Consider the following 16,001-nt stretch of genomic DNA (forward strand, 5'->3'; position numbering starts at 1 on the left):
ATTCTTGTTTTGCTAATGATTGCATTTTATTTTGCTTGAAATTGAATAGTAATACATACTTCCAAGTAAATATTTGTTGAAGTTATGACATAAGACTCCCTGAAAATATAATCTAGAGAGTAAAGCAGATTAATGAAATATAATCTGGAGGGTAAGGCAGATTAATTACTATTCACAACAAAATTTTGTCACACATTCATTTGAGATAAATGATGTTAAATAAAACCATTAGTTAAAGTAAGATAGTGATCGTCATGACCCATTTTTAGGGGTATCACTGTGATATTTTCTGAAAAATCCCTTCACCAGGATTTCTTCTCCTGGGAAGCTGAGAAGCCTCAGAGAAAATGAAAACAATTATCTGATTGCGTCTCCTGTTTTTTGCTGCTTTGGAATGTGGTCTGGAGATTGTTTACCAACTGGCCATTGTTTGATTAGTCTCATGTGAATTGTTTTAACTTAATGACCAATCACAGCCCAGCTGTGTCGGGGCTCTGGAAGCGAGAGTTATGAGTTTTCATTATCATTCTTTCTAGCCTTCTGTCTGTATCCTTTCTCTAATTCTTTAGTATAGTTTTGTATAGCATTCTTTATTAAAATAGAATATCATAATATAGTAAATTAGCCTTCTAAGGATATGGAGGCAGATTCATTCCATTCCTCCTTTGTCCTGGGGACCCAGAAACTACCACAGACATGATCTTCACATTTCAGTAAAGCTGAATGAGAGCACCACAACACATGCCAGGGTGCTCTTATGCTTTTATTGTATAGTTTCCTTAATTCCAGCCACCAGCCCACTGTTCCGACTGGAAAGGTTTTGTCTAATGAGCCAATATGATGGGTGTGCTTTGCCCATACAAAGCAAGGGAAGAGAACAAGAAAAGGAAGAAGACAAAGAACATCCCCAGTCTTTAAATCCCACCTTGGTCCTGTTGTGTGGAGCTGGGAACAAACAATGAGTTTGAAAAAGAGGACAAAGAACATGAGGGGGCCTGATCTGCTCCCTTTTGTAGTAAACCTGGTGCATGTCTCTTATGTGAACTAGATTTTTGCACTCTTTTGTTCCTGCAAGCACAGCCAGCCCTCCTCCAGGAAATGAGCTGGGGGGTTGGGACTGAGCACAAGTCCCAAGGTGGAGCAGGAAGTTGCGCAGCATAGCACTTGCCCCAGCTTCACAGGACCCTCTTCTCTGATCACACCTTTCCTGAAGCAATACTCAGAATACTTATGACAAAATATGCTTAGTTCTGTTGCTCTACAGTGATAATTTCACCTAAGACTGATTAATGCATATTAATACACTTGTTACATGGATCAAAATCTTCAGATAACACTGTGTTAAAATCATGATGTTCATTCTTCAGTTTTTGATGTTGAGGATCCATGCCTGTTCTTGGTTCCTTTGGAGCTAAACTTGTTCTGTATTTCCAGCAGGATATTCAGGCCCAATAAGTATTAATAGGTTGTTTAAAAGGGTTTTGCCACTAGAGATTCTTTCCTTAATTTTGTATACAGCACTTAAATCAAAACAAAAAGTCCTGACCTAAGTTGAGTAGCTAAAAGATGTTCTGCCATCACTAATTTTAATCTTATATTTAGCTACCATAAACAGTGAGCTTTTGCCAAAGTGAATGGCTAGCATAGCTAATTGGCTTGAGATTTAAAATTGTAACAATAATTGTTGTGTACTTCTTGTGATTAGTTTAATTATCCCCATTTCCTCTGAAAGCCTCAACATTAATTCCCATTGACTGTAATGTTAATTACTGGCAGGGGCAGAGATGTTCAGATGCTGGCTCATGCTGCAAAGTGAAGTAATTGATAACTTCAGCAGACAGTTCTGTGGTTTAAAGAAATGAGATCTTAACATGTCATTATTTTTCTTTTTTCTTTTTTTTTTTCTTTTTTATTTTTTTAAAAGATGGACAAAATCAAGAATAAGAACACAAAATATTCCTGATACCAGTGAGAAAATTGTTAAAAATATGTTCTCAAATACTTGGCAGGCCTTTTTGGGGTGGCAGAATGGGGCACAATTAAAGGAAAATAATTGCAGCCCAGATAATTTCATTTTGACTTGTTACTCCATTACATTCCATATATCCTGTCACAGGCATTTGTTTCTCATCCTGACCTCAGCACTGACCAGAGAGGCAGAAAGAATCTTGCAGGTTCAGCAGTGCTGCTATTGCTGAATATCCTTCTGTCTCCCAGAGGGAGAGGTGTTCATTTGAGATTTTAGAGAACAAGAGCCTTTTCATAACCTCAATTACCACAAGGTCAATCTGCAACTGAGCGTTCAAGTGGCACTTAGATTGCCTGGTAAGCAGCTGTGGCCCAAGAGCAATGCTGAAACCAAGCTAAACTGTCATCAGTGTCTATCTGTTAATGACAGGAGAGAAAGAGAATCTTTCTGATAATTTGCTTTTTGAGGAACCCGGATTTGATTCTCAAACAAGTAAAGCCTTGTCAAGATTAAACATTCATTTGTAATTCATAACAAATGTCTCTGTTTGCCTCCATCCTTCAGTCATATAAACATATGTATGCATGTGTATATATGTGTACATATGCATTGCTACATGTACTATATACAAAGCATTTTTCTCTAGGCAGCAACTTCTGTATATTACAACATTTCGAAACCATTATGCATGCATTCTGCTAGCAATGAATTTATATTACATTTTTTGTGATAAATATATTTATGCTCTGACATGAGATTCATGCATAAGAATTGAAAATTACTGTGAAAGTGATGGCAATCTGTCAATTGATTGAGAATCATTCAATCCCTTCAACTTTTATTCTTTCAGTAAGGTCTCACTGTAGGTCAAAGTACAGTAGGAAAAACAGAATTACAGTGTGATGAACAAAGCAGTTCAACTAGATTAGAAACCAATCTTCAGTATGGCAGTGCCCAAACTGGAATGTTCTAAATCAAAACGTCAAAATGAAACCAAATGGTCTAACTTAACACCTATTACATGTCTTGGTAAGACACTAAATATGTTGTAGTCCCCACAATTTGAATGCTTTATGTGATGTATTGGAAACACACACATTTAAGCAATAACAATATGCCAACTCTCTTTGATCCTCTTTCAGAACTCTAAGCCCTTGCTGACAGTTACCTAAGGCTGACAACATTCTGGAAAAAAACCTCGACCATTATTGCACACAGAGTTTGTATTCTATTATTATTATATCTTGCCTTTTTTTTAAGAAACCTTCCAGTACCTCATTCAAAAATCTAGCTAGAAGATATATTGATAAAACTTCTAATTTTGACAAGGATTAATCAAGCAAAAAGATAGTACCTTATACCCTCTGCTGCCTGTACTTCATTTATCCATTGCATTTACTGAAATGCAACTGAGGTTTATCTGTTTATCTCACCTAACTTTAGTCATCCATAGAATAGAAATCTGCACCTGCAAAAGTTATCAAAAGTTGTTTTGCAGTCAGTGGAGAAAAACAGGCATAACTACAAGGTGATTCATCTCATGCTGAAGCTGGCATCCAAACCAGGGTAGATTAATCACATTCCACAAGTTAGGTGAGATGAATCCTAGCTCTACTGACTTGAGTAGTAGTTTTGCCACATAATGTGACTCAGAGCTCACATAGTCATGACTTCAAGTGAAGCGTGAGCCTAGCTCATGTCTGTGAAAGACAGAATGTGCATTTTGTACTACAGATGCTGAAGCTGCTTTTTTAGTTTCTTGCAATCAAATAAATATCACATATTAAAATATAAAGTATCACTGTTTTAGAAAATAGTAAGAATTAAGACACTCACAACTGCAACAATTCCCATGTTACCTTCAGAATTTCCTAGCTTCCTTCTCTTTTTATGTCTGTTAGAGTTTCTCTTATTTGAGAAACTCAGTCATTAGTTCCTACCTAAAATAGGTAAATAAAAAGTAGACAATAAACCCAGCTTTCTTGCAAAGCCCTGTCTGGCCTGGGACTCATATTGCCAAGTTTTGCTGTCTCATAAGGGGTGTGCATGGCAACTTTCTTAGAGGATGGCAAGTGGAGCAATGCATTTCCCCTCCCCTCAAGAGGTCAGTACATATCTGTCTACTTATTTCCACACTTTGGCTGAAAAAGAAAAGTTTTTTTCCCATTCTCTGTTCCTTCGGATAGTTCTTGTACTGGTTTTCTGACTAAGCAGTTTTGCAATTTTTTGGTCCACAATATAGAAAAGAATGAAAGTTCTTCTACCCTCAGACCTATCAAGCATTTAGTTTGATAAAGCAGTTCTGTGGGAGATTTCCAGCAGTTTAAGGACAATAGTTAATCCTGACCATTCACTTCTGAATTAAATAGACTTTTATAAAACATAAGCACAGTTTATCTTTTTACAGAAAAGATTCAAGGTTTGTTTGGGGTTTTTTAAATAATGGATACAATTCTTGCTTATGGGAAAAGATTCTGAGTTTTTCACCTCAGATAAAGTGAGGTAAACACCAGATGAAATGCCTATATACTATAGAAATCAGTTAAAGAGAAAAGCATTTGCATCAACACTACCAAATTTATTGGTTTGGGGCAGGGATCTGAAACCAGTGATATTTAGACTGGTTTGCATCCCCTGTCCTAGATCCCTCTAAGAATTATCAGCTATGTCCATACAGTATGGCCTCTTCTCTTGTTTATATGTGGGTCACTCAAATAATTTCATAATCATATATAGTATTTTTGTGTTCATTTTTTTCAGTTCAAGTTGTTTGTAACAATTCCAAACATGTAATGCAACTAGACAGTGATGTTTGGACACCATAAAACTCTGCCTTTATATTGCATATGCTGAACTATGGCAGGGGATGATCTCTGGGTTAAATAGGAGGGCAAAGCTTTTTGGGATAGAGCTGGAAGTTACCTGAGAAAACACAGCACTGGAAATTATCTATAAAAGCACATATACTACGGAATATGGACACCCTACCGCCATGGAATGCTTTGTGCCTGTAACATTAAAGACCTTTCAGATTCACAGTAGATGTGCTTTATTTTTTCTATCTTATTTTCACAGTTTAAGATATCAGTAAATCTTCTTGAGTAAATTATTGGCTGATGTATGCATTTCAGTCTCTCATTGAGTCTGATAGATTTTTCCAGTTTATTATTTTTAGTTTTAATATTTCTGGGTTTTTTGTTTTGTTGTTTTGGTTTGATTTTTTTTTCTCAGACAGGAATCTTGAAAAATATTCTCATTAATTATTTGTCTTGATAACTACTTTGAAATATTTTTTCATTGAAATGAGGAGCTTTCTGCCAAAGCTATTCAGCTTTACTAAAAAATAATTAAGAGGGGATATTTGGCTAACAAATTTTGTCCCAGAAGGCAAATTACACAGATGATAATTACACCAGCACCTTCTTTACAAATTCAATAAAATGCTTAGCACAGCCTGTCTCTGTGCTGAGTATACTAAAACCAAGTGGAACCCCTGGGCACTGCAGGACACCTGATACCATCCGCTGTCGTTTATCTTCCTTAGTGTCGAAACTTTGTAAAACCTGGCAAAACACATACACACAAAAAGAAAAGTCAGATAGTGAACTGATAATTGTCAAGGTCAAAAGGACTGTTATTCTTCTTTAAAGCTGTCAGCAAAAATAGCATTTGCAAGCTCACTTCTTTTTGTTTGGCTTTGGTTTTTTTAGCTTTACATTTTGACATTTTAAAAGCCCATGTCTAGATTTTCAAGTGAGTTCTTTCCCCACTGGAATTAGAGCTTTAGTTATCAGTGCTGAAGGACAATTATATGTAGAGACGGTCAGCTAGATTACTTTACTCAAGTTCTAAGTGACTATTTTTCCCTGCTTCCAAAAGTAAGCCATTTTTTCCCCCTACTGATGGATGTGCACTAGAACCTGAGTCTTAGGGTGTACTGGGAAAGCACTTGGCACGTGCTGGGACCTGAGAAATCTCAGAAAGTTCACATGGTCTGCAGTGAATTTTTATTCTGTAACATGCTTGGCAATGTCTGTCTTAATGAAAGCAATCCTCCCTGTGAACTTGATTTTTGCAGTGACTCCTGAACTTGTAATGTATATTTTCTCTTTTTGACACTTGCTCTTGTTGGTGGCTAAACATATCAGCTTTGACGTTTTCATAACTCTAAAGAAAACATACCTCATCTACTCACAATTTGCTGTCTCTTTATGCCCCAAATACAAATAAAAAAGCAAAGAACTTCCTTTTGGGCAGTTATAGACAATAATTTAATGATCTGTAACCATGAGACTCAGATCTATTCCGTAATTCTCAAAAATATATTCTGATCTAAGGAAATACTAGACAGTGAGTTAGCCCCTCTAGCAAGCATCATAACCACCAATTTATAAGAACAAAAGCAGTTGCTGTAAAGGTAGCTCTACTAGTGCCCTGTGGCAGCTGTCTTGAGCCAGTGTGAATGTAGGGATTATGGAGACAAAGCACAACAGCAGCATGCCCGTGGTGTCAAGCCACTCTGTGTTTAAGCCTCTTTGCACCCACTCCTGTTTTCATGCTGTAACTTCCTACTTTTAGTCTTTCTAATTATTTTGTATAAATTGAATTAAATTCGAAAGGATGAAATATCCCATCTGAATCTACTGTATATTTTAAGCTATGTTCTACTGCTTAGTCTGGTGTTTCAGAGGCAGTCATTCAAATTCCCCTGGTGAGAAGAGGAAATTAAATATAATTTCCCATGTATGAATGACAGTTTTTCTCTTATTGCCTTCTTAAGAGATAGTGATGGCACCAGATCTGGCATCTCTTTCTTGCACATGGTGTGGTTTAGCAGGCTTGCTCTGGGAACATCTACTATAGCAAGTACATAGACAAGATAGAAAGATAAATATTTAGTTTGTAGTTCCTTAGGGATCTTGAGCATAACGTAATCTATCAATTTTTTAAACACTGGCAAGACTTCTGGACATGCCAAGCAATATACTTTCTGGATGCTTGGAAAATTTTAATATCAAGGACTTAAAGCCCTTATAACAAATAGCAATCAAGTACATGTTGCATCTGAAGTTTGCACTGCATTTCATAACTAGATAGCTGTGATGTACAATAAATCCATCTCTCACATCCTTTGAGTATCAGCTTCTTGCCCATAGGGTAGGTATAACAACATGTTATCTGTGGAATATTCATAGAATCACAGAATTGGAGAAAGCACTGAGTTGAAAGGGACCCAAAAGGATCATCAAGTCTAACTCTTGGTCCTGCACAGAACACCCCAAGATTCACACCAATGGCTGAGAACATTGTCCAAATGCTTCTTGAACTGTCAGGCTGATGCTGTGACCACTTCCCTAGGGAACCTGTTCCAGTGTTACTAGGAGTGGTTTTTCACCTCTCTTTGAAGGCATTGCTTGAATCTTATTCCCTTACAGGAATAAAGCTCTAGCTATGTTATTTATGCTTTCAATACTTAAAACAACACAGATTAAAAAAAAACAAGCAAACAAAAAATATTACCACTCCTTAAAAAAATACATTTGAAAATTAATCATTGTTTGTTAAAGATTTTTTTTCTTTTCTGAGGAATGTGACTTAAACAGAGAAATAAATAAATATTAATTTTTTTTCAAGAATTCACAGAATCACAGAAAAAGCTGAGTTGGAAGGCACCGAAAAGGATCATGGACCCCAACTCCTGGCCCTGCTCAGCACCATCTGGGAGAATCACACCATGTGCCTGAGAACATTGCCCAAATGTGTCTTGAGCTCTGTCAGGCTGATGCTGTGACCACTGCTCTGGGGAGCCTGTTCTAGTGCTCAAGCACCCTCTGGGTGAAAAAACCTTTCCTAATAGCCAGCCTAAACTGCCCTTGGCAGAACTTCAGGCCATTTCCATGAGTCCTCTCACTGGTCATGACAAAGAAGAGATCAGTGCCTGCCCCTCCTCTTCCCCTCCTGAGGAAGTTGCAATGAGGCCTCCCCTCTGTGTTCTCCAGGCTGAACAGACCAAATGCCCTCAGCCGGTCCTCATATGGCTTCTCCTCTTCAACACCTTTGTTGTCATCTTTTAGACACTCTCTGATAGTTTATATTTATCTTACATTGTGGCACCCAAAACTGCACAGAATATTCAAGGTGAGGCCACCCCAGTGCAGAGCAGAGCAGGACAATCCCACTGGTGCTGCTGTGCCTGATGCCCCCAGGACATGCTTGGCCCTCCTGGCTTCCAGGACACTGCTGGCTCATGTTGCCATTGACCAGGATGCCCAGGTCCCTTTCCATGGCACTGCTTTCCAGCCTCCCATTCCCCACTCTGTACTGTACATCCAGGGTTGCCCCATCCCAGGTGCAGAATCCAGCACTTTCCCTTGCTGAATTTCATATGGTTGGTGATTACCTGACCCTCTATTTATCAAGGTCTCTCTGGAGGTCCCCCCTCCCTTCAAGGGAGTCATCACCTCCTCCCAGTTTTGTATTGTCTGTGGACCTGTGCAGAATTCAGTTAACATTCTTATGGAGATAGGGAAAAAGCAATTGTACAAATAAATTAATAACTATTAGAAAGCCAGGGTCATAAAAGATATTGGACATTACAATTTAAATAATGCTATAAAAATTATGTTTAAACTTTATTTTTTCTAAATATTTTCAAGCTGTTTGCAAATGCTTGCACCACATCTATATCACAAACCCTTTCTGATATCATATACATGATTCTTTTTTTTTTTAATGTGCACATTTACAGTCACTAAATAAAGAGAACACCTCTTTTTTTTTTCTTTTTCTGGCACAGTTTATTCTATCAGGTTAACCAACATAAGCTATGCAGTCAAATTAAATCCTTGCTACCCAAGGGATGACATCTAAACTGGAGTAAGTACCATTATAATTTAACCAGCAAATGTGGTTTTTTTTAATTGTCTAGTACCAACTCTTTCTCACCTGATTAAGGTACAAGAACCACAGTGTGTTTTGTTTATTTTCATGAGGTGGCATAGTAATGGTTTGTTCAGAATTGCAACATCCCAGAGCTATCTTGAGAGTTTCTATGTGGCCCTTGGTAATTTTTGCAATTGCTTTTGTTTGCCCCATTTGTTTAACTTCAATTGCAATTTTTCCTCCAGGAGTTGTCACTTTTCCAATGAATAGCCAGGACTAAGGTTTTACTTCGTCTTTGTTTTGGAAATTGGTGGAAGCTTTACAATATGCAAGCAGACTAAGCATTTGGTTACAGTACATTGGCTAGGTTCTTGCTAATTCTTGTTTTCTGGAACAGTTTGAATGTAGCCATCTTCACATTTTTGTGAACAGTATGAAAAGCAGAGAAAAAACTCCAACACTATACATCTGTATGTGTAAAGACATGTAGAGCTGACCTTGGAAACTAAGTAATGGGATAAAAATAATAATCAAAATTATTATTAAAAATAATAGTAACAAAAATAATGATGAAAAAAGTAGTAATGAGAACAGTCTTATGATATCCATATTAGAATAATGTGCAGAAATACAGTATAACTCAAAAGTAGTTTTCAATCCTTGAACTCTCTCTAAATCTTTTTCTTCAGCAAGTATAAAAGGGAAAAGAAACAATACTTCTCCTTTCTAACTTCTAGACATCTTACCTTAAGGTAAAAAAGGAATGATTAAGAATTTAACTTACTTGAATAGAATATATTTCTCGGTTTGTACATGTATATTTGAGACAAATAGAAGGGAGTTTGTTGTTTCCACTGACAGAAAAGCAAGATAGAGATTCTCTGGTATCTTATGATACTTTGCTGTCTCTAGGGATCAGAAAATGAAATATGTTTCACATTACTATTCAAAGCACCAAATGAAAAGATCTTTCTTTATTTCACTGTATTTCTATAATTCATTCCATTTAAGAAAGAAATAATAAATAAGTTCAAAATTCAAAATTTCAGGAATTTATAACAACTGAATATTTTATTTTCCTGTTTCACAATATAGTTATTCTATGACAACACAAAGTGATATATTCCTAGAAATCTAAGTTGTAACATTGAACCTCAACTTTGTACAAGTAGTTCTACAGTGTTCAAGGTGATTACAAGTACTCTGCATTTCTTATTAAACATTTCCTTTGGAGCTGACTTTTTTCTTTCTTTTTTATATTATTTTTTCTTTAACTATCCTTTTTTCCCAAGGTAGGTTTGGGGTTTGGTGCACATTGCTTCTTTACTTTGTAGTATATAGTTTAAAGTATCATAAACCAGAATGTATAGTCTGACACACTAATGCTGCCATATGGTGGCATGAATGTCATCTCTTAGAAGGGACACTTTGACCACAGAAAGATTAGGAGAGTGCTTGTTTACAGTAACATAACTGTTACAGTAACATTACAGTAATATAACTGTTGTTTTACTCTGTTGGACTAAGAAGAGCAAGAGTTAAATTGTCTGTGTAGAAGCTGGATGATTTGTTGCTATGGAGTCCTTGGGTCAGGTTCCTCATTGAGGGGAGCTGCAGTGACTTGTCTCATATACAGTAATGACTCTGGAGGAACTATTTTATTGCCTAGAAGAGTGAACAATGAGGCCTCTGGGAAACAACTCAACCTGGCCTTAGCTCGCTAACAGAGCTGAGAACAGCTTAATTTAGTGCAATCATAATTTGCATTATTTTTCTTCTGCAACTTCTATTATATAAAATTCTCCTGTGAAAGAGCTAGCAAAAACCCCACTGGACAGTGCAAGAAGAGAGATAGAGGGCATATCTAATTTTCTTGAAGATTTAGAAGCAATCAATTTTATGTAGAAGAAAATGTGGTTTGTCCTAGTTGTTCCTATAGCTGCAAAACTTCTAGAACCCAATCAGAAATAAGATTTTAAATGAAAACTAGAATGACTGAGAGACCTATGTGACAATTTTAATTAAGATTACAGTTTTTTTTCCATGACTTATGTTTCTTGAAATTGTACAATTTGTGATTTTCCTGCCAGATCACTTCTAATCCATAGCTCAGATTTGTTTGGTTATCACTACGAAAAAAGCTGGGTACTTCAACAGCTTTAGAAACAGGACACCGTGACACCACAAACCTCCATCATCCTTAAGATTTTAAGAACAGTACCAAACATTTCAGGGAGATAAATATTATGGAGGGATAGGTGTAATGGCAAACAAAAAGTTTTGCTAATCATGAACAGTGAGTGAATTACCTTTTTTATTAATTGGACATGTTTCTGGTGTAGTAAATTAATACAAATGGGTAAGTAAGCAGCTATGAGGAGGTCCCAAATTAGTATGAAGGATATCAACTATTTATGCAACAATATTTTTCCCATTAAGCTAACAACCACCTAGACCATGTGGCCACATTTCAGATTAATTTATAGAGGTGTAAATCTCAGATAACACTGTTGTAAATCTAGAGTAATTCCAGTGAGCACAATGAACTTACTCACAGCTTGCATTAGTGTAATTGGAATTGGAATACAGTCTGTATTGCAATAAGCCACCAAGTATGTGGCAAAATTCATTTTGCTGGAGAAAAGCCTCTTAAGTTTTCCACTGAAATTTACTTCAGAGGCCAAATAAGTGTAGAGCTGTCTGCCTAATCCCAGGATGGACTAAGTAAATTTATACTGCGCTCTTTTCACAGAGCTGTTCATTGTTAATGGCAAATTCACTTGTGTGTGCTTCTAGGAGACTGCCTAATTCATACACCGTTTAAAACAGAACCACTGCTGATAGCTGTAATTAGTTACATAGCAACCCTTTCTCCTGCTGCTGCAAGAGTGAGGCTGCTAGTCCAACTTCTATAACAGGCATGTACCAATTAGTAAAGCCTGAATCTAGCCCAGTGATACTGAAATGAATCTGAGATCTTCTCAGTTGAGAAACTGAGTTTACTTTTTTTGTTTGATCTTGGAGGTATTACATATGCAATTAGTTTGGAAAGTTTACAATTAGTTTGCAAAGATAACCTGCAAAAGAATAATTGTATCTCATTTTGGTCCTTCTAGATTGCGCTCTAAATAAACTTTCTGTTTCATAACACTACAGTTGTGGGAAAATGCTCAATGACAGACTAATGGTCTAGTACAGGATGCTAATTTGGAGACATTTATCAAGTCCAGTATAGGTGCTGGAAATAAATAAAATGTTTAATTCTTTCTAATTTTCAAAAGATTTATTCTCAAACAAAAGAAAAATTCTGAGATCTTAGTAGGTAGGTGTTCACAAGATCAGAAATCGAACAAATGTTGGATTTTTTCCATCTTTCTATGAGTACAGAAGTAATTAGCTTGATAACTGGGAAAGGATAACATCAAGTATTCACGTCTGTTTCTCAAGGTGAAAATCTCTTTTCTTCAGTAAGGAAACATTTTGTTTTGCTGATCCTTTGAGTTGCTTTCTATTCACTTGCTAAATTCTACATGGGGTTTCCAAGTATTTGGCATATATTTTGCATCTATCTACAGTTTAGTGCTCTGTATTTTACAACATCAATTTTCAGTGTTTTTTTCCAAGTGATTACTAGAAAATTAAATTTATAAATCAAAAATTAGACTAAGGCTTTTAGGCTACATTTCTGACTTAATTTGCAAAACATTTTCACACCACTTTTGCCACAAAATCTAGCCAATATAAGTTTTGCATGTGATTTCCAACTATTTTGAAAAGCCTAGTAAAAAAGTTCTTCTGAATAAAGCTTCTTGCATTTGATCCTAGAATTAGCAAGGGATGGATGTTTTTGAAGGGTTTCAGAGGGACCTCCTGAACTCATAAGGTGTCTATTTCAGGCATCTAAGCAGATGCCTCCCATTTCTCCATGGTCCTTAGTAGTTAATGAACCTCAAATCTACACAACCAAACTAGAAGATTCTGAAGTAATCCCTCCAGAACCCTGTGTAGGATGGGCAAATGGTCCTCAGAACCAATTTGCTGTTTTGCTTTGCTTATTTACTACTAGCAAGTTGAATTATTTGCTACTATAAACATAATGCAACCCTCTCCCCCACTTATTTCAAGTGTACCTAAAAAAATCCAAGTTGAAATTTGTAAAATGCAGGTTTCTCTGGGAAAACATAATACAAATAATGCAATATGTGGAGATGAAACTTATTGTGTCTAATTCACCACGTATCAAAGTTTGAGAAGAAAGTTTTCAATGAACAGAGACAATATGCTTGTGGTAAAATGTGTGTCAGTCTGTGAATTGTGTAACCCCCACCATGGAACTTCCTTGTCATAAGTCAGAAGAATGAAATTGGCATGATTTCACTCAGTTGTTGGTCTTTTGCTTGCTTTGTTTTTTAAGATTATCCTTTACCTGTTGTAACTCTTAAAATTTCAGAGATATAAAGCAGTGTTTGAAAGAATGCTATTGAGCGGACCCATGTGTGTTGTGTGGGATGTGCACGAAGGCATTACTCATGAAAAGCACTTGAAAGGTCCTTTGCCAGTGCAATTCATAACTGAGCTAGCACATTTCTTTGTACTTCTTTAAAACAAGGTAAGTGTTATCCCAGTGAACACAGTGATTACACAAACCAGCTCCCCCTTCCTCTATCTTCACTCTCCCTCTCACCCCAACCAAAACCAAAACAAACAATCCACTTTCATATACCAAAACCTGGAATCCTAAAACTGTCATTACAAAAAGGTGGTATATTTCCTGAAGCCCAGGCAGCTGACATTGGGGTCACTCTCTTTAATCATGGAAAGAGTGGGGAGTGGCTCCCACCTGGAGAGAGAAAGGAAATAGCATTCCTGTCATCCCAGATTGTTTGAGCATGTTGCTGATACAGCAATGCTATTGACAAGCAGCAGCTGTGGAGGGGGCTCTTGTTATTCCTGTATCTCCACTTGCAAAGAATTCCTCAAAGACAGTGTTGTGAATTTGTGGAATGAAAAATATGATAAAAATGGACTGATCTTGCTTAACATGTGAAAGAACTGTCCTTTACATAGCAAGCATTTTCTTTCAAAATTATGTAAATCATTATGTTTTCTCTCTACAGATGAAAAAGAGTAAGACAGTTTCCTACAGAAACAGCCAGATTTTGAAATGCCTTAGCTACCTGAAAGCACTTTAGGAAAAACAAACAACTACCCTTGCACTTGCAAAAGCCTATAGCCTGCATGGAGAAATGTGGTGACCAGAAAGAAATTATATCTCTAATAGGAAATAAAGAAAAGAAAAAAAGACTGATATATACAACTATATAGAATACATGCTGAAGCTGATGAATGGCAGAACACAGACAATTTTGGAAGATCAGGTACGGATAAATTCAGTTCAATCAGTAAATGAAAAACTTGCTGCATTGATGAGAACAGTACAAGAGCCTAAAGAGACTAAAACAGAAGGATAAAAACCTGAAATCCCTGAGAATCAAACTCTGAGAGGATCAAGCATGATAGATGGCAAAGGAGAAACTGTTGTGGCTTGCTGTCAGGGAAATTGCTTTGGTTTTGTTTTGTTGTGTTTCCTACTTTATTTTGTGCTTTCATTTCAAGGGCAGAAAATGAGGGGGAAAAAAGTTAGATTCAGGATAGTTAGGAGGATTTTGTGCCTTTTGTTAATTAAATTTTTGTTACTGCTTAACCCTATTCTATGTTTTGGCCAGCTCTTAGAAACTTTACTGTGCCAGAAACTTTGTATAATACCAATTTACAAATTCTGAATGTTAGTAGAGATTTCACTTACATTATTAGATCAGTGCTAAAAGATGCAAGAAATAGATACACACAGTGGAGATAAGCTCCAAGAATATTTAGCTGCTAAAAATGAGATTCAATATTCAATGTATGTACAATCAGTAGCTCTTCCAATGTCCTATCCAAACTGGGTGGCTTTCCACAAATCTATGCCTTGTATTCCATAAAAGTGAAACACAGGGAAAACTCTTCAAGTAACATTTTTAAATGCTTAAATAAAATTTTCTCAGATGACTTGGTTTCATTTTAGTGTGCTTCTTGTTTTCCTATGCAAAGTAAAAATGTTAGATCAAAGGTAGCCTGAAAATCTCACACAAGATATTTAGACAAGGCTTTCCTCTGAAACCACATCATTAAGGAAGTGGGACGAAACTGACCAGAATGGGTTTAGGAGACCTAAAAAGAAAAAGAGTAAAAGCATTTGTTTAATTAAAAATAGACTCTCAACATTCCTCAATTAATAAAAACAAAGTACACTGGGCATTCACAGTTATCTTCATATGAAGTTACATGTAACTAATAAAAATGTGTTTAAAAGAAAGTTTGAGACAAATTTAGTAACAAATAATGCTAAAAGCCATGTGTAGGATGGAAAATGTGTTATAGATATGAAAAAAGGGGCATTAATGGCTTTTCCATGAGAATTAAGATATTTCCAGAGATAATATGTGGTAAGAAGAAGCTAATGGTTTATTTATGAGAATATTAATAAATATATGTCCTTTTTCTATACTGCTTTCTTATTCACTTCCACTGGTTTTTTTTTTGTTTGTTTGTTTGTTTGGCTGGGTTTTTTTAAGGCTATGTGTGTTTATTCTTGTTTAAAGAAATATAAACAAGCTGGTAAATAGATAACCTTATTCTAACAGCAACATCTTGAGTGGGGGTGGGAAGCAACCCCAACCTCCTCTGTGCACAGTCAGCATGAGTCCATGAGGACAAATGGTTTTACTTATTCACACACTAGTAAAATCCTCCCTGCAGAGCCAGGTTTAGCAGGGTCTAATTTTTGTGTTTTATTTTTGTTTCCCAAAGATGCTGAAGATGCTAGAATGAGAAGGGCCCTTCCTATTCGGAATTTTGGACAGGCTTTTTTTTTCTGTAAACTGTAGTATTAAAACATAAAAGAGAGCAAGACGGTTTGGAATATTTACAGAAAAAAAAAAAAGCAGGAGAGAAAAAGCTTTTTGTCTAAAAAGGGCTAATTACTTTGTTAGTATTAATGGTACATAGTCATATCAGTGTTAATTCCATACACTTTTTCTTCACTTTTTAATTTATGTGGATAAAATCAGCCAACAACTTGGACATGTTCACATGCTTGCTCACTTCA

General features: G+C 36.3%; 1 long non-coding RNA gene across 1 annotated transcript in view; it reads right to left on the minus strand.

Annotated features, from left to right (window-relative positions):
- Nucleotides 1-5,392: 5,392 nt before the first annotated feature.
- The window catches only part of LOC135295327 (uncharacterized), a 31,217-nt gene continuing 20,608 nt past the window's right edge, over nt 5,393-16,001 (minus strand). Inside the window, exon 5 of the long non-coding RNA XR_010357381.1 lies at nt 5,393-5,532. This is a non-coding gene — a long non-coding RNA (uncharacterized LOC135295327). The remainder of the gene's footprint in view (nt 5,533-16,001) is intronic.

This window comes from Passer domesticus, chromosome 2, assembly GCF_036417665.1.
Source record: "Passer domesticus isolate bPasDom1 chromosome 2, bPasDom1.hap1, whole genome shotgun sequence".
Lineage (NCBI taxonomy): Eukaryota > Metazoa > Chordata > Aves > Passeriformes > Passeridae > Passer > Passer domesticus.